Source organism: Sciurus carolinensis, chromosome 16 (assembly GCF_902686445.1).
Source record: "Sciurus carolinensis chromosome 16, mSciCar1.2, whole genome shotgun sequence".
NCBI classification, from domain to species: Eukaryota; Metazoa; Chordata; class Mammalia; order Rodentia; family Sciuridae; genus Sciurus; species Sciurus carolinensis.
Window position 1 is genome coordinate 17,739,061 of NC_062228.1, and position 25,968 is coordinate 17,765,028.

The following is a 25,968-nucleotide window of genomic DNA, read 5'->3' on the forward strand; positions in this document are numbered from 1 at the left end:
AAAGAAATGGTATGAAGAAGTACAAATTGAAACAGTATTGCCAATGAGGTAAACTAACAGTATTCCCTCACTGTGAAAAGAACAAATGGCATTAGGTCCATGAACATCAGCATGTGCTCAAGTCTTGTGGTAGCTAATATTTTTACAAAGAAATACAAAACAAAAAGGGGTAAGTCACCAGTCTATCCTAGATGCTGCTTAGAAATCTCAGTGCATCCTCTCAAGCAGTAGATCCCGCAATCTAACTTCCTCCAGGAAAAGAGAGTCTCTCCTCTGAATCAATAACTAATCCAATAGGCTGGACCAGGCCTCACTCCCACTCCTTGGAAAAGTGTTCTTAGCTGCCTCATCCTTGCAAATAGCTCCAATCGATCTCTTCCCTTCCTCTACAGACTCCTGCTTTCTTTTCTGTTTATTCTTTTATTTATTTATTTATTTAATTTAATTTAATTAATTAATTTATTTTTTTTTGCGGTGCTGGGGATCGAACCCAGGGCCCTTGTGCATGCAAGGCAAGCACTCTACCGACTGAGCTATCTCCCCAGCCCAATTTATTTTTATATTTTTAATTTTTTGGTACTGGGATTGAACCCAGGAGAGCATAACCAATGAGCCACACATCTAGCACTTTTTATTTTGAGACAGAGTTCCATAAATTGCTTAGTGGCTCTCTCCGTGTCTGAGTTAGTTGTACCTTCTAGGTTTTGTCAAATCTCTTGTGAACTGACACCACCAAAAACAGGTTGTTTACATTTACTTCTGGAACACCCCTCCCCCTGATTACCCAAGTCTATTAGCCCATTTATAGAATGTAAAAAATGAAGCATGCAAAAGATAAAAAATGTTCACATTTCTTTGCCTAGAAAAAAATCATCCACCAGTTTAGTGTTTTCTCAGTTTTCCCCTACATATATATATATATTTTTCAAGTAGATGAGATCATACTAAACATATAATTTGTATCCACTTTTATGTATATGTGGCTTTGCTCTTCTATCTTAAAAAAAAAAAAAGAAAATCTAAGAGGCTGCCGATCTATGCAAGATTCACTTCTGGTTAAAATGGCTAGAACTTGGGTTGGGTTTTATTTTTAATGTCAATCCTCTTTCCTAAAAAGGACTCAGACAGTTCTGTTGTTCACAGGCAGCACAATTGTTCAAATCTGTCCCATCTTAAAACTCCCTTCAACTTCACTTTGTAGTTTGGTATCTGCTATCTCTTTCTTACCTCCTTGCTCAAATTCACATTTGCTGTCTCCAAAGCTTTACTTCTACCACTCTTCAACTCACCAATTTGGTTTCTGCTCCCCAATACTCTATTAAACTACTCTGAGGCAAGCAATGGTCCTTAATTCCAAAGGAGACTTTTCTGTCCTTATCTGGCTTGACCTCTCTGTGAAACCCAGCATTCTATTCTAGGCTTTATCCCAGAATTATGCCAGACCATCAGAAAGCTGGGAGTACTTGGACCACATGGTCTTATCCCCTACAGAACTGCTTTCACTGAGTTTTGTTTTGGCATTATGCCCTTGGCTTGCATTAAAGGATACGTGGGTGAAATTGCATTTGGAGTTAATGCTTGGAAAAGCTATTCTTCAACAAAAGAATTTTTTTCTTTCATTGTGAGACCTCTGTAACAGGATCACATTACCAGTTTTTAGCTGGCCACACTGTGATCAATTTATTGCCTCTCAAACTATGTAATAACATCCTATTTTACTCTGTATTTTTTGGTTTCTAAAATACATTTGTATTATTATTATTATTTGAGTTTTCTATACATTTCTTCAAATTCTCTGAGCTACAGAAATAAACTTGAAGATAAAGATAGGGCATAAAAATAAAAAAGTTGTACACATGAATTTTCAATAAATACAAACTACAGAAAATTAAAATACATAAAAATATAAATCTATACCAGTCACGACAAACATATCGAAAAATAATAGGTGGGCTGGGGTTGTAGCTCAGTGGTAAAGTGCTCACCTAGCACAAGGGAGCCAGTGGGTTCATTCAATCTCAGCACCAGATAAAAATAAAGGTATTGTGTTCACCTACAACTAAAAAAATATTTAAAAAACAAATAAAACAACAAATAGTCTGAACTCAAAATCTGCAGGAGCTTTTTCAAGATGATACAACTCTTCCATAAGACATAAAGACCTTATTTAGTAGGGATATTACAATCTATATCAATGACTGGAAATGCTGGGGGCTGGGGTTGTAACTCAGGGGTAGAGCACCTGCCTGGCATGTGTGAGACACTGGGTTCAATCCTCCGCACCACATAAAAATAAATAAATAAAATAAAGGTATTGTGGAAATGCTAAATATCGTAATGAAGCTAATTCTTCCAACTTTATATAATTTAAAAACTTGCATGGGAAAAACCCAGGAGATTGAGGATAGCAATAAAATTTCTAAAATAAAAATAATAAAGGTGACTTTCTATGCCCAAACATTAACATAGTATAATGGTACAATAATTAACATATTATGGTATTAACACCACCACAGGCAACTAATAGAACAGAGAATCCAGGAATAAACACTAGCACATTCAAAAGCTCTCATTTTAAATTAGTGGGGACAAGAGTACTATTTAATAAAAGATGCCGGAAAAAACTGAGTTATCTTTAATACAGTTGGAACATATATTCTGTTGTCGTATGAGATTAAAAAAAATAAAAACCAAAAACCAAAAACCAAGACTAGCAATCCTCCCCAAACAAAATACTTAAAAGGCACATAGGTGAACAGCCTTCTGCTCTAAGAATGACAAAAGTTCTGTGCTTTGAAGCGGGAGAAATACAGACAAATCAGAGAAAATGACTGAGGGGCCTAACCATCTTCAAGTAAAAAAAAACAAAAACAAAAATATTTACTATAATGATAAAAATGTATTGAACAAAAAATTTAAAAATATTTTTAAAATCTGTAAAAATACATTAACATCTTTCTTATATAAACAACAGAAACTTATAAGAAAATGATAAACACCAAAAGAAAAAACTGGGTAAAGAACATAAATACATGACTCAAAGAAATACAAACTGCAGCTAGCTCAGTGGCAGAATGCCTCCTTAGTATGCACGAGGCCCTGGATCTGATGCCCAGCATGCACATGCACACTCATACACAAAAGGCAGATGAGGAGAGGAAAAAAAAAAAAAGGAACCTTGTTGATACTAAAAAAAATAAAACTTAAAATAATGGGGAAGTTTTACCTCTTTTAAACTGCTAAGGCTGTTTTAAAGGACACTTTCCAAGTTGGTCCTGGTGCAATAAAACCCAGCACAGTCCTACAGAAGGTACTAAATGAAAAACTTTAATAACATTCATATTGTAATTGGTGATTTTATTTCAGACTTGGATAAAATTTCCCCGACAAAAATGACTTCTCTGGAGGCTGGAGTTGTGGCCCAGTGGTAGAGCACTTGCCTAGCATGCGTGAGGCACTGGGTTTGATCCTTAGTACCACATAAAAATATATAAACGAAATAAAGGCATTCTGTAAATCTACAACTACAAAAAATTTTTTTAAAAAAATGACTCCTCTGATAAATTTCTGGGTTTCTACAGGATGAAGATAGCCACCAGTTGAAAGAACCTGGTAACTGATCAAATCCAGGAATGAATGCAAAATAAGAGTCAAAAAGGAACAGGGCTGGGGATGTAACTCAGTGATAGTGCTTGCCTAGTATGCACAAGGCCTTGGGTTCAATTCCCAGAATTGGCAGGGTGGGGTGGGGAACACAACAGCTTCCCAGACTGGTGCTTCTTTGTTCAGCATTATATGCCAGACTTAATCTTCCTAAAACGGGGCTCAAAAACTCATGGTGAAGCCAGACAAAGTGGTGTGCACTTGCAGCTCCAGGTACTTGGGAGGCTGAGGCAAGAAATACTTGAGTCCCCGAGTTCAGGGTCAGCCTAAACAACAGTGAAACCCTGTCTCCTAAAGCAAAAACAAAAACAACAAAAACCCCTCATGATTGTTGATGCTTAGTGAATCAAGTCCAAACTCTCTGGCTTAGCTCCCAGACCTGGAGCATTGTACAGTCTGTTCCCATCCCTTCCACCCACTCAACCTTACCTCTTCATACTTCCTGCTAAACATCTCCAACCCAGTGTCTTCTCTTAACCCTCAATGTCTTTTCGACCTGACCAGTGGAGACTGACCTCAGTTTTTGTTTGTTTTAACTGCAGCATAATGTCTGCCTGTTGTCCCCTACACATTATTCCCTTATCCTCTATACCGACAGATACAAAATAACAGACACTCTAATAACATGAAACACATATATGGTTTTTGGGCCATATAAGCGGAAGGAAGGGTAAAAAGGAAGGGAACATGGAAAAACAAAACACTTTATATGGGTCAAGTAAAAACTTAACTATATGAATTAATATTCTTTATTGCTGTATCTTTTTTTTTTTTTTTTTTTTCCTTTAAAGGTGGTATTAGAGCTTGAATCCAGAGGCACTTTACCACTGAGTTATACACCCAGCCCTTTTTTATTTTAAGATAGGGTCTTGCTCAATTGCATTGCCAAGGGACTGGAGTTGTGGCTCATTGGTACAACACTTGCCTAGCATGTGTGAGGCACTGGATTTGATTCTCAGCACCACATAAAAATAAATAAAATAAAAGGTCCATCAACAGCTAAAAAAAAAAATTCATTGGCAAGACTGGACTAAACTTTGCAATTCTCCTGCCTCGGTCTCTCAAGCTGCTGGGATTACAGGTATGCACCACTGCACCAGGCTCATTTTTTTAACAAAAGAAATATTAAAAGTCAGGCTGGGGATACAGCTCAATTCATAGAGTGCTTGCCTGTCAAGCACAGGGCCCTGGGTTCAATCCCCAGCACTGCAAAAAACCCCCAAAAAAGTCTTAATTACAGGTTAGATTAAAAAGCAACCTGTCATTTAATTAATAGCCAACTGAATACATCAACTTTTGAATATATCAAAATTCAGTACTTTATCACCCACGATTACACAACTACATAGCATATGTGTCAGATAACTCACAGAGGAAAACAACCAAAATATCCTTTTATATTCATCACTGCATAGTTGTCATTTACAGAGACTGGTTATTATAAAATATAAATGTATTTGGAACAATCCATTTTGTTACTGATAATAAGACAGCAAAAAGGACAATTTTTAGGAGTCTATTTTCTAAATGAAACCATCACAATTTTTGTTTGAATATACTCTGTCACAAGGCACATTTTAAAAATTCCAACTGATTTCCTGGAGATCAGAAGACTTGTCTACATTGATGAGAAATAGCAGCCCTAATTCCCCATGAGCTTCCTTACCAGAGCAACTCTGAAGAGGTCTAATATGAAGGTCACCTAAACCAGTCTAACAAAGGACAATATGAACCACAGACATCATCAGAAGGCAGAAAACAGAGAAAATACCTTGTGGCTTCTCTTTTCTAGATATTTAAATTAGAAGGATGTTAACTGAAAAACCTCGTCTGGTATTCTGACTACGGGGAACATTAAATGTTATCACGACAAAGCGGGGGGAAGCACTAAAAGTTAAGCATTCAGGGCTGGAGCTCAGTGGTAGAGCGCTTGTTTGGCATGTGTGAGGCACTGGGTTTGATTCTCAGCACCACATACAAATAAATAAAACACTGACAACTAAAAATAAAATTTTTTTAAGAAACATTTCTTTCATTGTCAATGGACTTTTATTTTATTCATGCATTTATATGCGGTGCTGAAGATCGAACCCAGTGCCTCACACATGCCAGGCAAGCGCCCTACCACTGAACCACAACCCCAGCCCTAAAAAAAAATTGTAAAAAAAGTTATCAGTTTCTCCTGAGAATGAAAAGAAAAACTCAATATATTTTGCCATATGCAGGACAATAACATGAATAAAAATTATATACAATTCTAGAACCAAAGTTAGGTTTAAAATTCAAACAAAATAACTATTTTGAACTACTACTCCTGAAAATATATACACTATCATCTTTTCTGAGAGGTTAAGATACCTTAAAGCAAAACATCACAACCATTAATATCTATAAACTAGTACCAGGAAAGTTGCAGGTTACAGTCAAGATTGAAGAGGGGCTGGTAAAGAAAATGATTCAGGCTAAGAAGCAGAAAAAATACATGACCATTTCTTTCATGGTGATCAGAACAGAAGCAACCTTTATCTGAGGTGGCCCTCACCTGCTCACAGATACACCTCTCACTTTTCTTTACTGTCGATTTTAAGTAGAGCAGGGTTTGTTTGTTTTTTGAGAATTAAAGGGAAAAAAAGTTGTACATAAGTTAAAAAAAAAAAAAGAGTGCTCCAGTATTTTGTTAACAACACCCTTCCCTATTTGCCATTATTAAAGGGTACAGTCAAAACAAAACAAGTATCCTAACAGTCATAAGGAGCTCTGAATCTAGGAAATAGATGCTAATAAAATATTTACAATGGTAACAGTGCCTAATGCTGGATATAAAAAAATAAAGCTCAAACAGTTCTTTTTTCAAGTAAATGGGAAAAGTGGTGTATAAGGTTGCTATATACCAGCTAAATAGCAAAGGCACTGGAGGCAGACTCCATCCAGTACTACAGCATTGTTTACTCCCAGATGAGCTTGGATTTCTACATAGGAGGGCTGGGGATGTAGCTCAGTGGTAGAACGCTTGCCTAGCATGCATGAGTCCCTGAGTTCAAATCCCCAGTTATTGCCAACAATAACAACAGCAACAAAAAAGGATGAACTCCACATAGGGTTTAGTTCTTTTCTAGTGGCTGGCAGACAGAAAAAAAAGAGGAGCTATACAATGCTATAACAGGGGTTAACATACTTTCAACAACCCTGGCAAGAGGATCTCTTCAGAAGAGGAAATGCTAACGTAGGGTTAAAGGAATGAAATGGATCTTGCCGGGCAAACTAGTAAAGAAAAACATTTTAGCAGAGGGAAAAGTATATGACAAGAACAAATATTTATATATGGAATTGGACAAATTTTGTGAAGAAATTCAAAGTAACCAAGAGCACTAAACTATCTCAAAATTTATTACTTTGATCTCATTTTCAGAGGCTGTGTTCTAGCCCTTAAGGATGTGGTAGTGAACACCTGTAATCCTAGTGGCTTGGGAGGCTAAGGAGGAGGATCACAAGTTCAAAGCCAGCCTCAGCAACTTAGCAAGGCCCTACACAACTGAGACACTGTCTCAAAATAAAGTATTTAAAAAGGGCTGGGGATGTAGCTCAGTCGTTGAGTGACCCTGGGTTCAATCCCTGGTACCAAAACAAAACACAAAAACAACAATAAAGAACAAAAACAAAACAAGCCACTAGAAGACAGTGCTTATCTGGAAGTCAATGATGATGCCATAGTACTAACTGGAGGCTGGTTTCTGAGCACACACTATCCCTCTCTTTGTTCTCCATAGTCCAAATGACACTTTCACCAGCAGAGAGAATTCTAAGCTTCCCTTTCCTTTGTTCTCCCAAGGATATGTTAGGAATCACCAGACCCCTCTTTGCCCCACTCCAAACCCACAACCCTGAAGTAGTTCAGTTGTACCATTTCTAGAGAACACCTACAGTCTTTCAACACTTGGAAAATAAGAAAGGTTAAGAATCTATGGCAAGTCAATCACCTTGAATAAATACATTACACAACAGGAAGAAACCACACACACACCATTTAGGATTTATACAACACGTAACAGGTGCTTCCATGAATTTTTTCAGCAGATGCTATCTAAGCAGGGGTTCCCAAACCTAATTTATATCACCATCACACAGTAAGTTTTTTAAAAAAAAGCATCTCAGAGATTCTGATTCAGAATGTCTGGGATAGTAGATCTTATTTTATAGGACCCCCAGGTGCTTGTCATATAGAACCTCTGTTGACCATGGCCTGGAAGTAATTGATCTAGAATACAATATACACTAAAATGAGGCTGGGGAGATAGCTCAGTCGGTAGAGTGCTTGCCTTGCAAGCACAAAGCCCTGGGTTCGATTCCCCAGCACCCCCCCCAAAAAAAAAAAAAAAAAAAAAAAAAACAACAACAAAAAAACACTAAAATACACTACTTTCAAATAAATATGCACTCTATATATAGTTTTCTAGAGCACTAATTTCTGTTTATTCTTCAGATAAAATCCACAAAGTATATCTCAAAACTAGTTATGATTCCCACATAAACTAATAGATTGTATGGCTCAATGAGTATGTCCTAAAGTTTTACCTCTATCCTTGGGAGCCACCAATATGAAATAATCTCTCTTTTTTTCCCCCTTGGGTAACAGTGATTAAACTCAGGGGCACTTGACCACTGAACCACATCCCCAGCCCTATTTTGTATTTTATTTAGAAACAGGGTTTCACTGAGTTGCTTAGGGCCTCACTTTTCCTGAGGTTGGCTTTGAACTCACCATCCTCCTGCCTCAGCCTCCTAAGCTGCTGGGATTACAGGCATGCACCACTGTGTTGGGTTGAAATGATTTCTTTAAGTGGGAAGGTATGACAGAGGGAAAAGCACTCCCCACAGATACACAAAAAAAGACAGTGATAAACACACACAACATGGTTAACTATTAGTTTTGCAATGTTTCTCAGTGACTATGTGGCCATTGTTCAACTGTCTCTGTAACCCAGATCCACTCACAAAAGCTACCTAGTAGAACCAAGATCATTTGTATTTGGTAAAGGGAGTCTCCTATAGGTTAACATTAAAAGTAACTAACAGCCTTACATTCAACATGCACACCTTTACCAAATAGCACAATCGCAATTATAAATAGCAATATAATGTCTGACAATGTTCAAGATATTGTAAGAAAAAACCAAGATATTCTCAATGAATAAATAGTAAAGTAGCATAAAATATGGATAATAGCTAAAACATTACTAGATAGAAAGAAAAAAGAAATGTGAAAAACAAAAGAGATACATATATTGTCCACAGAAGATACTGAAGTAAACAACAAAAGAAACAAAAAGTCACTTTGAACTAGTATTAGATCACTAAAACAAATAATTTATCAACTTGCTTGCTTCTCAGAAATATGGAATCAAGGCTCAGTGTGGTGGTTCATGCCTACAATCCCAGGTTGGGAGGCTAACGCAGGAGGATCGCAAGTCTAAAACTAGCCTCAGCAACCTAGCAAGGCCCTAAGAAACCTAGGCCCTAACTCAAAATAAAAATAAAATCAACAAATATATGAAAAAGTGCTCATCATCTCTAGTAATTAGAGAAATGCAAACCAAAACCGCCCTAAGATTTCATCTAACTCCAATTAAAATTGCTATTATCAAGAACACAAGCAATAGAAGTGTTGGCTTGGATGTGGGGGAAAAAGGCACACTTACACATTGCTGGCGGAGTTGCAAATTGGTGCAGCAACTCAATGGATGAAGAAATTATGGTACATATACACAATGGAACATTACTCAGTCATAAAGAAGAATAAAATTTGGCATTTGCTGGTAAATGGATGAAGCTGGAGAATATCATACTAAGTGATATAAACCAATCCCAAAAACTCAAAGGCCAAATGTTTTCTCTGATAAGTGGATGATGATTCGTAGGGGCAGGAGGGGAAGAAGAATGGAGGAACTTTGGACTGTGTAGAGGGAAATAGGGCAAGAAGGAGTGGAGGAAGGAAAGAAAGTGGACTGAGACAAACATTATTACCTTATGTACATGTATGATCACAGGAATGGTGTGAATCTATATTGTGCTCAACCATAGAAATGAAAAGTTGTACCCCTTTTGTGTACAATGAATCGAAATGCAGTCTATAAATAAATAAATAAAAATAATTTTAAAAATGAAAATAAATAATAAAAAGGGCTAGGGATGTGGCTCAGTGATTAAGTGCATCTGGGTTCAATTCCTAGTACCAATTAAAAAAAAAAAAAAGGAAACAAATATAGAAAAGAAGAAAAAGCAGGCAATAGCATAACCAAAATCCTTGGGGGAAGGTGTATTTATAAAGAGACAGAAGACACAACAATGAAAGGAAAAGAAGCAAATACCTTGTTTGACAAGAAGACAGAAGAAAAAAAAATTATTCCAAAGAGGATCTAAGAATCACTATTGTTTTATAGCCACAACATGTACTCACAATTAAAAAAAAAATTAATAGGAAGCTGTAAGATACAAATAAAAAAGAAGCACAAAACTGAAAAAAATAATTAGGCCAGGCACAGTTACGCACATCAATAATCCCAGTTAGTGAGGCTGAGGCATGAGGATCACAAGTTGGAGACCCATCTCAGTAACTTAGCAAGAATTTGTCTGAAAATAAAAAGGAAGGGCGGGCCAGGGGTACAGTTCACTGGTTAAGCATCCCTGGGTTCAATCCCCAGTACCCAATAAATAAATAATTAGAATATCCTTTATTACAGAATAGTTCTATATGATACCTCTATGAATATAAAATTTAAATCTTCTATCTTGTACTTGCTTTTGTCATATAACAGGGACCATGATATGCCAGAGCTTTGTTATATGAGTTTTATTTAAATAAATAAACAAGCCAGGATGGGCAAGGTGGTGCACACCTGTAATCTGAGTGGCCTAGAAGGCTGAGGCACTTAGCAACTGAGTTAAGATCCTATCTCAAAAATAAAAAAAGGGCTGGGGATGTGGCTTAGTGGTTAAGTGCCCTTGGGTTTAATCTGGGGACCAAAAAAAAAAAGACAAATACTCATCCCATACATCCATGATCTTGGACACATTACTTTGCTTTTAGTTTTCTCATCTATAAAATGAGGGTATGAATTATGATGGCTTAAGTTTTCTTTTGGCTTTAATGTCCTATACTTAAAAAAAATTTTTTTTTAGTTGTCAATGGATCTTTTTTAAATTTTTATTTATTTATTTATTTGCAGTGCTGAGGACAGAACCTAGGGCCTCACACATGCTAGGCAAGAGCTCTACCACTAAGCCACAACTCCAGCCCCTATACATTTTTTTTAAGGTTATGAATAAGATTAATAAGAAGGGAATCAATACTGTCACTTTACAGCTTAAAAACAAAAAAAAACAAGCTGGGTGTAGAGCACACCTGTATATTGCCACTTTATACTTTACAATCTATGCACTCATATATGAAAAAAAAAAATCTGAACAATGAGGAATAGGCAAAGATGAAGTATTAGAGGAAAAAAACTAGGGCCAACTATCCCCAAAGGAACAGGTTAGAAAACTGTTAGGTTAGATATATACACATGCCACTTAATCTAAAGTCCCTAGTAATTTGAAGTAACATAGTATATCAAACGGAAAATGTTCATAATATGTAACATGAAATTTACAAATTAGGATACAGAATAGGATTCCAACTTAAAAAAAAAAAAAAAAAAAAAAGCCAAGCACAGTGGTACACACTTATACATACATACTACATACTTGGGAGGCTAAGGCAGAATAGGAAGATCTCAAGTTCAAAACTAGCCTGGAGCAACTTAGTGAGACTATCTCAATAATAATTTTTTTTTTTTTTTTTTTTGCGGTGCTGGGGATCAAATCCAGGGCCTTGTGTCAAAAATAAAATTTTTAAATGACCAAGATGTAGCTAAGTGGTACAGCACTTGCCTAGCATGCACTAGGCCCTGGGTTCAATCCCTAGTACTGCCAAAAACAGAAAAACAAAAAACCCGACAATTCTAGGTTAGTATTATAATCCTGCTGGACCAGTACAATGCTCTCTTGTTTCCTTGCTTCCTCTTCTTTCCTTACCACCCATTTTTCATACCTGGTCACAGATTTCTATAATGTAAACCCATTATCAGAAAGGAAACTTCCCATTTGAAACTTTCCATGCTGAAAACTCTTGGGCTTTCACATGGTCTACAGAGAGTCCTTCAGAGCAGGATTAGAATATCTATGTCTAGCTTCAGATGCTCTGCTCCAATCACAATGAACTGCTTTCAATACCCATAACATTCTAGGCTTCTCTCTCTCTCTCTCTCTCTTTTTTGGGGGGTTGGGGGGGGTACTGGGCATGGAGCCCAGGCCTCCTGCTTCAATATCCCAAGCCACCGGGATTACAAATGTTGTGTTTTTTAAATAAAGATACATAAATACATGTATTTATTTATTCAGAGTATTGTCTGAAGAATGTATGAAAAAATTTGGTAACATGTATACACACACATTTTTTGTCTTTTGTGGTGCTGAAGATTGAACCCAGGGCTCCAGACATGCTAGACATGCTAGGCAAGCACTCTATCTCTGCACCTTAGCAAGATCCTACCTTAAATAAAATATAAAAAGGGCTGGGAATATGGCTCAATGGTAGAGCACCTGCCCAGCATGTGTGAGGCCCTGGGTTCAATCCCCAGCACAGAAAATTCACACAGTACAATTTTTTAAATTGTATCATATGTACATGCCCAATAATAAAAGCACAGAATAGTGGCCAAAGGTCAACACACCAAACAGTGTTTTCTTCTGGGAAAGGAAAGTAAAAGGTTCTAGCCTAGTCCCCCAATTATTAGACTCTCCTTAAAAATGAAAATAAAAATCACTTGGGTGATATTTTAAGCTTAGTAGTATTTTAAAGACAAATTTAGGACTGGGTTGTAGCTCAGTGGTACAGTGCTCACCTCATACGAGTGAGATACTGGGTTTGATCCTTGCCACCACATAAAAAAAAAAAAGATATTGTGTTCATCTACAACTAAAAAAAAAAGGAAAACCAATTTAAGTGAGGAAATAGAAAGATCAGCCTCTGCAACATCAATTCCTCCTTATACTTAGTCAGATGTTCAGCTGCCAGGTTCTTTCTCCTGCATATACTCGGACAAGTGTGCTAACCAGGCTCTCTACTCAGTAGGTCTAGATGTTACTATCCAAGTAAACTAGGTTTCAACTCCTTTTATCATTACATTGTATTTAACAGAAAGCATCAGTGCCACTTTCTACTGTACTGGTTTTTATTTTCTTTTTGAGGGGGTACCAGGGATTAAACCCAGAGGTGCTTCACCAGTGAGACACATCCCCAGTTCTTTTCTGTTTTACTTTGAGATAGGGTCTTGCTGAGTTACTTAGGACCTCACTAAATTGGTGAGGCTAGCCTGGAATTCGAGATTCGTGTGCTTTAGTCTCCCAACTGGCTGGGATTTACAGGTGTTCGCCACTGCGCCCAGCTGTACTGAGTTTTTTCCCCTTAAAAAATTATACAATAGGTGATGAGAAAATTTAGATAAGAATATAAACCCAATTTTACATAAACATCACATTTTATATAAATACCATAAACACACCTTTAATCCCATGAAATCATTCCTTTATAATGTATGAAAATGTACTTTGTGTAGCATGTCTCATCTTTCCATTTCAATATATTTTATATGTAATGACATATGACGTTTTAATATCTGGATGCATAATTATATCAGTCCCCTGTTGTTGTTATTGTTACCAAATTTTGTGCTTTATCTAATTTAAAGGGAAAAAACATTAACATTATAAAATAACTATGTTATTTTGTGATACTAAGGATTGAACTTGGGCACTATGCCACTGAGCTACATCCCTAAGTGTTTGTTTTGAAAATTTTTATTTTGAGACAAGGTCCCACTAAGTTGCCAAGGTTGCTCTCAAACTTGGGATCCTCCTGCCTCAGTCTCTGGAGTAGCTAGGATTACAGAATGTGACTCCATACCTAGCTTAAATGTCACTTACACTAAGGACAACACATTAGTAGCAATACTCCGTAACTGAAAAACACAAAACAGTTAAGAATAGCTGATTTTCAAGAATTATCTTAATTAAGTTCAAGTTACTATATTTGTTTCTAAAATTGTTTTATAGAATTTAGTTTTAGAACTGATTTTGATTAGTTTTCTCACTTGTTTTAAATTATAATCCTTATCACTGGATTGAAGTAACATTATCTTACAATTCTGACTTGGTCTAGTCATCTAAAACTGCCTACCAATCAACTTGTGCACACTGGGTATGTATAGGTATAGGTACACAAGCACGCAAACATTATTTAATACAATCTAACTTCTATTTTCCTCAATAGAATGCTATAGGGACAAAGTAGTTTTCAATAGCTCAAAAGTATTGCTTCTTAAACGTTTCTACCATGGTACCTACATAAAGAATATAAAGAGCACTTCCCAACCCAAGCACTCATGTCTCATTTTGTTGAAGATCTGTGCTAAGACACATGGTTTACATTCTGCTCCAAAAAATGTGTATTTGTTTAAACATAGTAATAGTTTTAATTACTTACCAGTTAAATTATTTAACTCACTGCCCTCTTAATTAGCATAACTGAAGCTCCAAGAAGATGGGTCATGTTTATCTTGTGGCTTCAAGTACCCCGGAATCACACCACCTTGTATCCTGAGAGTATTTATATTCCAGTTTGAGTAATAGGAATCTTAACAATAAAGCTAGCCATAAAACTTAAGAGTGACCAACATGTTCCTATAATCCCATTTCTTAAACCCTTAATGCTAGATTTCTCAACAGTTCTTTAAATCAGAATTTTTTTCTCTTTTTAGCACTTTATTAGCACGTACTGTATGTCAACATTCTTTTAAAAAACCTATAGGGTACAAGTTATTTCTGAAAGGACAGAATACTACCACACAGACTTTGTTCTTTCCATGTCAAGATACCAAGCTGCCCATTTGGAAAACAGAAGCTTGAAGAACAGTACAGCTTTCATTACTTTTCCCTCCCTCCTCTCTACTTGCTCTACACATAGCTTGTAAGAAAAATTTTAGGAGTCACTTAGATGATTCACTAATATAAACTTATCTAATTTTAACATTTGTAATTTCCACCTCTGTACTCCTTTTTGCCATCATACAAGTGCAATTAAATTATTTTCACATTTTTTGGGGGGTAAAAAATATGTGCTTTCTGGTAGTTGAAGAGACAAAATTTTTACACCCAGGACCTTACTTTGTTTAGAAATCCCAAAGCATAGCAGACCCCTACATTAATGAAAGGCCTGTTCCAAGTTCCCCATGATGTCCATTACATTTTATAGCAGAAATTATAATGTAAAGTATATTGACAATGACTGTCACACACTAATGCAAACATGAACCATCAGTTAGGCTAATTCAAATTAATTAAGGCAGTTTTTACTGAGGATACTAGCTTCCCCAAGAACAGTATTCCATCTGTTCTTCATCCAAATTACAAACTGCCACAGGCCATGGACACTTTGGGTCATTTGCCAATAGTCAAAATATACGCTCTAAGGGTTTCTACTGAAAAACAGTCCTGTTTTCCTATGTATATCCTTAGAGTGGTAATTTAGCCTTCACATATGTTCTTATTACACCCAAGAATAACCTGTGAGATTAGTGTTGTTATTCTGCCCCAAATAAGGATGGTAGCCGAGCACAGTGGTGCACGCCTATAATCCCAGCAATTAAGGAGGCTGAGGCAGGAGGATTACAAGTTCAACACTAGCCTCAGCAACTTAGTGAGGGCCTAAGCAACCCAGAAAGACTGTCTCAAAATAAAAAATAAAAAGGCTGGGAATGTGGCTCAGTGGTAAAGTGCCCTGGGTTCAATTCCAGGTACTACGAACAAACAAACTTACCAAAACAAAAACAAACAAACAAAAAAACAAACAAACAAAAATGAGGACTGCAGGAACAGACAGATTAAGTAACTTGATCAATGTCATCTTAGTAACTATGCAGCAATACATAGTTTTAAACCCAGTACTCTGACTTCTCTCAACTACCCAACGTCCTGCATCTCCTACTCCCATGATTCACCCAGCATATTCTCCAGCCCCAAAAGGATTATATTACTCCCACTCTTAAGAACAAGAAATGGAAAAAGCATTACCTCTCCGTGGCTGCAAAGTCAGTTTGAGGAGGGAAAATAGAACCCAACTCTCAAGCCCTTGGTCAGCACTCTGTTCACTAGTGCATCTTGTTCTTTGGCTCCAGGTTTGTAATCATTCTAAAAAAGGAGAAATCATTTTATGAAACACTGAATTCATATAATACACATATAGCTTAAAAAATCAGAGCAAACCAAAGACTGATTAAAATTGGGGAAAAAAAAAAATCACAATTGTTAATACGTAACGTCACTAATTGAATCATTCCGTAAAAGTCCATCTGACCAATTACAAAACGTTCATTTTTTTTTCTAGACATTTGTGGATATACAAAAATATTTGATTGTCTAAATAGTATGCTCAAGAGCAGATACAGTGGAAAACACTTGTCATCCCAGAGACTCGGGAGGCTGAGGCAGGAAGATGCAAGTTTGAGGCCAGCCTCGGCAGCTTAGCAAGGCCCTGTTTTAAAAAGTAAAAAAGGCTGGGGGTATAGTTTGGTGGGAGAATGCCACTGGGTTCAATCCCAGTAACCACCGGCCAAAAAAACACAAGCAAGCAAGAAAATAATATAGAATACAGTTCTTCGTTACAATCGATGGCACAAATATTCAAACTACCAAAAAAATTTTAAATACTTTTTAACGCTGGGGATTGAGCACAGGGTCTCATGAACACTAAGCAAAACACTTGACTACTGAGCTACATCCATTTCCAAAATTAATTCTTATAGCCACAGTAATCGTCCTTTAACAATTTATTTCCTTATCTTCAGTATATAGTGGTCTTACTGATTAAGTTAGTTTACACTGCACAACCAATTTTTCAGTTTAATAAGATACTACAGGGAGACGCTTTCACTGACCTCGGAAAATCCTAGAAGCATAACAGTGATATATTTCTGTAGTTAAAACAATGGAATACTTTGTTAGATGACATTTTTTTCCACTAAGTTACAAAATGAACTTTAAGCTTCAAGCAATAGTAGAGTGGAACTTTTCTCTATAGGGAAAAAAAGAAAAGAAATAAAATCCCAAGTGAAATAAATATCAGAACTAAATTTGAATTAAGAGCTTCTAAACAATTTGGAATAAGAGGAAATCTTTCTCATAATGAAATAGCTCACAAATCTATAGCTGACATTATACTTTCTTAGACCAAGTTAAGGAGAAGTCTGTTGAGAGGCAATTTGTAACACAAATACAGAATTAGTGCATTTAGTTCAAGAAATACTTTTGTACTTTGTGTGTGTATATATGTATATACACACATATGTATATTTTTTTGGGATTGAACTCAGGGTCTCATACATGCTAGGCAAGTGCACTATCACTGAGCCACATCCTTAGCCAGCCCTTTTTAAAATTTTTATTTTCGAATAGGATCTTGTAAAGTTGCCCAGCCTGGACTCAAATTTCTGATTTTCCTCCCTCAGTCTATCAATTAGCTGGGATTACAGGTGTGTGTATCGTCCTAGAGTTCATAACATTAACAACACACTTCAAAGGGAATGGAATTTCATACTCCTAAAAACCCTAATAAGTGATCTAAAATGAGGATCAGGTATGGGATAATATATTACCATTGGGATATTTGTCAGTAACTGATATGCAATGCCACATCTCTGCACTCACATACTAAATCACTGAGAAAATGCACAAGGATACTGGCAGGAAAGATAGTAAATAGTACTAGAGGAAGTTTAGAGGTATTTTAAAAAAATAAATGTGACAAGACAAATCTACATATCCAACTAAGAATCGTGGTCTCCAAAACTATACATTATTTGCCAGTACCTTCTAAACCTGCATGTTCTTTTTCAAGTCTTAAATTATACCAAATCTAGCTGGGTGCAGTGGTGCATGCCTGTAATCCCAGAGGCTTGGGAGGCTGAGGCAAGAGGATCAAGCCACCCTCAGCAAAAAACAAGGTGCTAAGCAACTCAGTGAGACCATGTCTCTAATAAAATACGAAACAGGGCTGGGGAAGTGGCTCAGTGGTTGAGTGTCCCTGAGTTCAATCCCTGGCACCAAAATAAATAATAAATAAATAAAAATAAAAATGAAACCTGAACACAAAACACACACACACACACACACACACACACACACACACACACACCCCAAATCTTAGTTGTCTGAAAAAAGAATCTAATATTTGGCAAAGCAGTTTGAAGTCCTCTGGGACCAAGACAGGTAAATAAGGTAGGTAGATGGCTATGCTAGGCTTCCAATTTAAAAAAAAGAGATGGAAACTATAAAGTAGATGAACTGGGGTGGCTGTGATGCCAGCAGCGTCCCTGAAACCAACCAACCAACCAACCAACCAACCTACAAAAAGTCTCTAGAGGTGACTTTCTGTCAGCAAGCACCCCTGTGCAAGATTCTGCCACAGGACTCCTCCCAAGCCTCAGTCAGCCACAGGTGGTCTCTGCCAAGGAATTCCCCAAGCCACTCAGAAGTCCCACGTGGTTGCCCTCATTTCTGAACTTATGTCCTTTAAAACAAAATCCTAAATCCCTTAGAATTTTCATCTTAAAGATAACTATCACATCTTCTATATTTTCCTATGTAGGTTGAGTGGATCCTTAAGAATAACTTTTACAACTACTCTTTAAGTAAGCAGTATCTCCTTATGTAGGCAAACATTTTTATAATTTTCCTCATACTACTGAGGTCCTTTGAGTTACTTGACACATCAATTCATCCTCAATTTATTTTCTCTACAGATTTAGCTTTCCAATAAAAAAAAAGTATGTTCCCTGTCTGTATACTTGCTCTCTTTTTAGAGCAAGTATATGGACAAGGTCAATACCATTAAAACAGCATAAATGATGTAAGACCAAGAAACTGATGACCACATTCAAAAGGCAAAATATGATCTGTGGAGTACAATGATAATCTGGGAAAACAAAATGTACTCCTAGCTGGATTTTAAACCTGCTGCATTTTAAACTTCTGTGGAGCTTATTTTAAAAAATAAAATATGCTGGGCTGCGGTTGTGGCTCAATGGCGGAGCACTTGCCTGGCATGCATGAGACCCTGGGTTCAATCCTCAGTACCATAAATAAGTCCATCAACTACTAAAAAAATATTTTAAAAAATATGCCCCTTGCCATCTGCAATTTCAAAATCAAAAGGAACACTGAAAACACAAAAGAATGAAATAAATTACACAAATGAACTATTAAATAATTAAAGGTGGTTCTATACCCAAGCCTGACACTCCATCAACATTACTGTATCTGGTTAATTAGTACAATTTTATTAGAGAATAGGGGGACCAGGACATTTTGTAGGGTTGTTCAAAAAAGGAATGTTGAAAGACTTGCATATGGAGGAAGACTGCTTGGAGTACCTACAGATTGAGATTAAATACAGTGGACCTAACAACTTTGCATAGCACCAAGGTGTTTGCTTTTCTCATAAATTTAACATAGCTTTGCTTCCTTTAAAAACAACGTTCAGTTCAGACTTTCTTTTCTCCTACGGAACCCAAGTTGATACACCAGCTGCCAAAGGGTACTGTATTAAGGTACTGGAATAGATGAGGGCGGAGGAGAGGGAGAAGGTGCGGGGGGGGGGGGGGGAGGGGGGGGGACAGCGGGAGGGGGGACGGACGAGACTTCAGCAATTCAACAGCGAAAGTTTTTTAATGATGCAATATTAAGGACAGAGTCAATTTAAATATCTGACCTGTTTAGCTTCTTTTCCCCTGTGGGAAAATGTGGGTGGGTATTTTAACTTTCCTATTTGCTCTAAATTCAAAGAATGAAAACTTCATGTATGTGAATGTTTACTTAATGCTGAACTCGGGGATACAGGAAGTCAGCTACTAAAGAGTAGTTACATTAGGCACAGATATTTATAAACCATCTGCAGCAAGTGACCTAGGATTCAATTACAACATCAACCCTCACATTTCAGCGTTCGGGCAAATTACCAGTCGAGTCAAGAATAAATTCATTCTGCCCCACTGGCGCTTTAGATCAGATTGCACAATTCCGGGGGCAAAACTACCTTGCCTAGCCCTAAAGCATCAGGTACTACATGGCACAGTAAGTTAGCATAGGGACATTAGACAGCATACTCCCGAATTCATAAGTTTGTCATGTCACTAAAAATCAAAGTGAAATTAACTTTCTGTCCCTTTGAGATCTCAGTGCACAAAATCAGACTATCGCTACAAGGTGCTTGGGGAGTCCAACTGTAAGCTGGAGAAAAACTACTTGATCAGGAACTCTCATCTGTTCAGACCCCCGTGTGGGGGGGTGCTGTCGGCTTGGGTGAAGAGCCCTGGCGCGAGTTTGGGGGCGCAGCAAGGCCTGGCGGGGGCGGCGAGCGCGCGTCCCCCCGCCCGCTCGGGCGGCGTCGAGGCGCTAGCAGCTCAACCAGCCTTGCAGAGGGAGCTCTCGGCAGCTCTGGGGTCCCTCTGCTCGCAGCCGCAGCAGCGCCGCCTGCGCCACTCGGCGGAGACGGAGACCAGCGGCGGTGACGCGCGGACCGGGAGCGACTGCCGAGCAGCCGAGCAGCTGGGGACGCACGCAGGGCGGCCGGTAGGTTCAGGGACTGGGCAAACTGGAAGATGGGCAGTTCGAGACGCGTCGGCCGGGGCCCGACACCCATACGGCACCGGGACCCGGCTGCGCGCGCGACGGCAGAAGGTCCGGACCCTAGAGTTCAGCGGGCGCGGAAGCCGGGTGCGGTGAAAGAGTCTCGGAAGAGGCCACCCGCCGCGGGAGGGGCGGAGGGCAGAGGGCGGGCCGTGGCCGGGCGATCAGTCGGGCCAAGAACCGGCCTCGAGGGCAGAGACAAAGGAAGGAAAATGGAGTCTCCGGGCGCGCGGGCCTCTGTCGCCGCCGCCGCCCGAGGCCTAGTGTGCGCCAAGAGGAAGGCCTAGCAAGCGGGTGTGGAAGGGGGGGGAGGCCGGGCCGCGGCGGCGACGGGCAATGGCGGCGGCCGCGCCGCAGCAGGGACGGTAGAGGGAGACAAACACCCCCCGGCGGCGGCGCTGGCGCCGGGCTGCAGCCAGCGCCGACCGGAGCGGCCCCATCGTGACACCTAGAGGCGGCCCGCGAAACCTCCTCCACCCCGGGCCCCCTTACCTTCGCGCCACACCCCCCGCGGCGCCCGCTCCGCCGCCGCTCCACCGCTCCGGCCACCCGGCGTCCCTGGCCAGCTCCGCGCGCCCGCACCGGCTACCGCTGCCGCCGCTGCCGCCAAAGAAGCAGCTCCGCGCACGGTTTAATCGCTCCACAGGCTCGGACACAAAATGGCGGCGGCGCGGTGCAGTGCGCCTGCGTCGGCGCTGCCGGGGCCGCGGTGCTGATAAGGGAAGGGACGGGTGGGGGGGCCGGCCCGGCGGCGAGTGGAGGGCGGGGAGGAAAGGTGAGGGGAGGGGTTGGCGCAGGGCAGCATGGGAGGCGGCCCCGGGCGCCAACTTTCAAAAGCGGGCGCGATGGCGTCACGGGACGCGCCGCGAGTCGCGTAGTCACGCCGCACGCGGCCTCCCGCGCCCTCGCTTGGTCGCGCGTGGGCCCTGCGAGCGCCGTGGAGTCCCGGCCCCTGCTGGGTGGAGCTTCCTGTGCTGAGGCCGCCGCCTCTGGGCGGTCCTTGATCCCGATCTGTTTGACCTGGTTCGGTAGCTGATGTCTTCTGCCCATTAAATCCGTAAAGGTTTTGGGGGAGCAGAGATCCCTGGAGGAAGCGCGCGCGGGGCGGGACTGTGGGGCTGAGACGGCCCCTGGGTCCGGCCCCGCCCAGTCTCCGCCTCAGCCGGGCTCCACCCGCCCTTGGAACGCTGCACTGGGGCCAGCCACTGAGTAGAGACTGGCAGGTCCCGGCGCGCTCTTTAGATACAGTTCTGCACCGCAGGGCGATTGCAGGAAGGGCTGCTGTTGCTCAGCGGCTTCTGATGCTCTCTCAGTCCTAGAACAGGGTCTCCTTAAACCGAGTGTGGGAGACAAGGCCTCCTGTGAATGTCGTCAGCCCGGAGAGGCAGCGCAAGACCAGACTTAACGCTTTTACACGACCACAGCAGCCGTCTGTTGCAGAAAGGACTTTCTGTAGTGGCACGATGTAATTCTGTTTTTTAAAAATGTGCATATCTTTGCCTGAGAACTAATAAGTTCCCTGTGGGCGGAGTTCTTATCCCTCCTCCCCATGAGGCACCCGCGTTCCTTGCCCAACCATCGCGCAGTGAAGTTGACTGAGGCGTATTGCAAGGTGTTTTGGTGGCTCTGGCAGGAGAATCTTCTGGTATTTGCAGGAATGTGACTCATATCTAAACCACCTTGCCTTAGATATCGCAGGTAACAAATGCACCAGTCAAGGGAGTGGCTTCTACTCAGTCCAGCTGATTGCTTTGTTGTGAGAATGCTGACCCCAAATTGACAGATACTGTTTTCCCCCTAAATGAATCAAAACCCGGTTTTGTTTTGTTTTGTTTTGTTTAAATAAAATTTCCAGATTTTTAGACGTTGGCAACTAAATCAGATGTTTTTAAACTTTATGAACTGATTGAACCACCAGCGTGGGCTGTTCATGACCCATGACTTGGAGAAGTTCCAAGACCAAGTTCTGGGGCACTCCTACATTAGAGAGAGGCTAATGGAGAAGGAGGTTGACAGGAAACAACCAGAAAGACAAGGAGATACAGAGTGTTGAGTTGTGGAATCCAAGGGTAGAAATGGTTTCACATAGCTGGAGAAGCATCATCTATCCCGTGCTACTGAGAGTTGTGGTTAACTTGGGTCAGAGGCAATTGGTTACCTTGATGTTCACTGGAAAATCATTGGTACCTTGGGTTGGGTCATGTGGGTCCATTGGGGATGTCAGCCTGACTAGAATGGTTTGACGATTGTACAGGGAAGTGAAGGATTAGAGGCATCATATGTGGGCAACTTGAGAAACATTTTCTGTGAAGCAAGCAGAAAAATTTGGGGATCAGTGTAGAAACATATGAGTCAAGGGAAAGAGTTTTGGTTTGTTTAGTTTTGTTTGTTTGTTTGTTTGTTTGTTTGTGAGTGGGTGCTGGGGATCCAGTCCAGGACCTTGCACATGTTTAGACAAGTGCTGTACCACAGAGCTCCACCTCCAACCCACAGGAAATGTTTTAAAAGATGGCAGGGGCTGACTGAAGTAGTGCACACCTGTAATCTGAGTGAGTTGGTAGGAAGATCATAAGTCTAGGCCTAGCTAGGTGTGGTGGCAATCACTCCTATATTCCCAGCAGCTCTGGAGGCTGAGGCAGGAGGATTGCAAGTTCAAAGCCAGTCTAAGCAATTTATCAAGGCCCTGAGCGACTTAGTGAGATCTTGTCTGTAAATAAAATATTAAAAGGGCTGGGGAGGTGGTGAAGCATCCTGGGTTTAATCCCTGGTACCAAAAAAAAAAAAAAAAAAAAAAAGTTCTAAGCCAGTGTCAGCAATTTAGCAAGGCAACTTAGTGAGACCCTGCCTCAAAATGAAAAATAAAAAGGGCTACAGATGTAGCTCAGTGGTAAAGTGCCCCTGGATTCAGTCCCCAGTACCAAAAAAAAAAAAAAAAAAAAAAAGAGAGAGAGAGATGGTAGGGTTCTTGAGCATGTTTATTTGTCATTGGGAGTGCTACAGTGGGGAAGAAGGATGGGTCATACAGGAGAGACCTGTGCTTGACCTACAGAAGACTAAAATCTGTTGGAGAATTTTAAGGAACAGGGAGGATTGACCTTGGGTAGGAACAGGGATGTTGCCACTGATAATGAGGGTAACAAAGATAAAGATGTTTGCAAATGCATTTTTTGGTACGGCTTTCTTAGTGGCATTAGGTACCAATTTAAGGTTTGTGATCATGAGTTTAAAAAGTTAAAACGAGCTGGGGTTGTGACTCAGTGGTAGAGTGCTTGCCTACCATGTGTGAGACACTGGGTTGGATTCTCAGCAACATATATAAATAAATGAATAAAATAAAGGTCTATCAACAACTTAAGAAAAAAAAAAAAAAAAGAACGGATGGTTTGGTGCATGGTTTTTGTTTTTAAATGGTGCTGGGGATTGAACCCAGGGCCTTGAACATGCTAAGCAAGTACTCTATCACTGAGCTACATCACCAGCCCTCGATGTGTGTGTGTGTGTGTGTTTTTTTTTTTCCTCTAGCAACTTTGACTGCTTGGGTGCAGACATGAAGAAAAGGGAGAATTTGGTTTCTCAATACCAGTACCCAAGTTTTTTCATTTCTAATCCCAATTACTTGCTTTAGATTAGATACTATTCTAGAAATGTGTAAAGTATTTTTAAAAATTTACTTGACTCTTTGTTTTCTAGAAACCAAATTATCCTATTTGTGTTATACGTACACATTATGATTCAAGCATTTAGAAAAAAGGTCAATTTACAGAGGAAAATTACCAAACAGATATCTCTGGAATATTTACATTTTATATTCTCTGCTGGAGAGAATAGTGCCAAATAGACTTGAAAATTAGGTACTAGAAACAGTAATGATGCTAACCTGTATTTAAAATCCCAGCAACTTGGGAGACTGAGGCAGGAGAGTCACAAGTGCAAGGCCAGTCTCAACAACTTAGCAGTACCCTGTCTTAAAATAAAAAAGGCTAAGGATGTGGTTTAGTGGTTAAGCACCCCTGGGTTTAATCCCTGGTACCAAAAAATAAAACCTTAGCTTTGATCTGGGAATGTGGCTCAGTGTTAGAGTACTTACCTTGCATGCATGAGACCCCGGGTTTGATCCCCAGTACCACAATAAATTAATGAGTAAATCCTTAGCTTCTTTTTCTTCTAGTACCTTTCTCTAACATTTTGATTCAAATCATCTTTTTTTGGGGGGGGAGCGTACCGGGGATTGGACTCAGGGGCACTCGACCACTTGCCACATCCCCAGCCCCTATTTTGTATTTTTTATTTAGAGATAGAATCTCATTGAGTTGCTTGTGCCTTGCTTTTTTAGCTGAGGTTGGCTTTGAACTCTCAATCCTCCTGTCTCAGTCTCCCAAGGCACTGGGATTACAGGCGTGTGCTGCTGCACCGGTCGCTTCAAATCATCTTAACAGTAAGTTACAAGGCCTTGTTTTGGAGGGAAAAAACTCAACTATATTTATAACCTTATGTTATATTAACTATTTGCAACTATATGATCTCTGAGGTATCAATAAAAAGTCAGGAATAATGTCTAAGTGGTTTTGGAGCCCACTTTCTGAACTTATATGCTGCTCTGACAAAGAGCTAAGAAAATCCTGAAAATCACTAGGAAAAACCATAAGTGTATGTTTTCTTTTCCCTGTAGGAAATTCCGATGTATCCTTCTTTATGGAATCAGTTCCCAAGACCAAGGAACAGAAAGCCAAATCAAAAAGATAAAAGATTTCAGGCTGGGCAGAGCAAGCCGAGAGGCAATAGTATTATGATGAGAGCCTATGAAACAGTTGGGATGATAAAAATAAGAGTAGGTTTGTTCCCTGAAGTACTAACCCAGACTACCCCACCCATGAGAACTGAGGGTTCACTTTGTGATTTATAAAAGTAGTTTTTTACTTCCTCACTCCCAGCTCCACCTTCTAATGAATTTGATCTTTCTAGATTCATTATTAGAATCAGTTAAGTTTCTTGTTAGGTTTTCCCTTGGTCTTGGAACCAGGGAAAGGCATACTTTGTGCTGATCCTCATAACAATTGTATTTCCAAGATCTTCCTTGGCTCCTTTTATGTCCCATGTAGCTTGCAGTAATTGTGATAATTTAGGTATTTTGTTGTTGTTGTTATTGTTGTTTTTAATCCTTTAAGTCAACAAATGAAGGGGGAATGTGTTAATTTTCTAAGTAACAATGAGCAAGAATCTTCACTTTGGGAATAAGACCTAAAAACCTAAAGTTACACATAATTCTTCTCGTAATCCAGTTGTCTTTGTACCTATTAAGAACAGGTGAGACATGGTCCAGATCAGCAAATATTTATTTTCTTTTGTCAGTATTGGGGATTGAACACAGGGCCTAGTGCCTGCTAGACAAGAGCTCTATGTCTGAGCTACATTCCCAGCCCCAGTTCAACAAATATTTATTGAGTACCTGCTACGTGTGTAGCCCCATTTTAGGTACTGGGATTCAAAGATGGTTCAGGATGGGTTTCCTGCCCTCAAACTCAAAGC

The 25,968-nt window shown here is 39.9% G+C and overlaps 1 protein-coding gene across 3 annotated transcripts in view; it reads right to left on the minus strand.

Annotated features, from left to right (window-relative positions):
- Ctcf (CCCTC-binding factor) overlaps positions 1-21,160 on the minus strand; it is a 47,527-nt gene extending 26,367 nt beyond the window's left edge. The window contains exons 1-3 of one of the 3 annotated variants that reach the window (XM_047529141.1): positions 20,935-21,160; positions 15,832-15,948; positions 14,246-14,358 (exon numbers count right to left, since the gene is read on the minus strand). The gene's annotated coding sequence lies outside the window, so the exon portion shown is untranslated. Of the gene's footprint in view, positions 1-14,245; positions 14,359-15,831; positions 15,949-16,694; positions 16,718-20,934 lie in introns of those variants that run through there. The other 2 variants (XM_047529143.1, XM_047529142.1) reach the window with 2 other exon arrangements.
- Between the last annotated feature and the right edge of the window lie 4,808 nt (positions 21,161-25,968).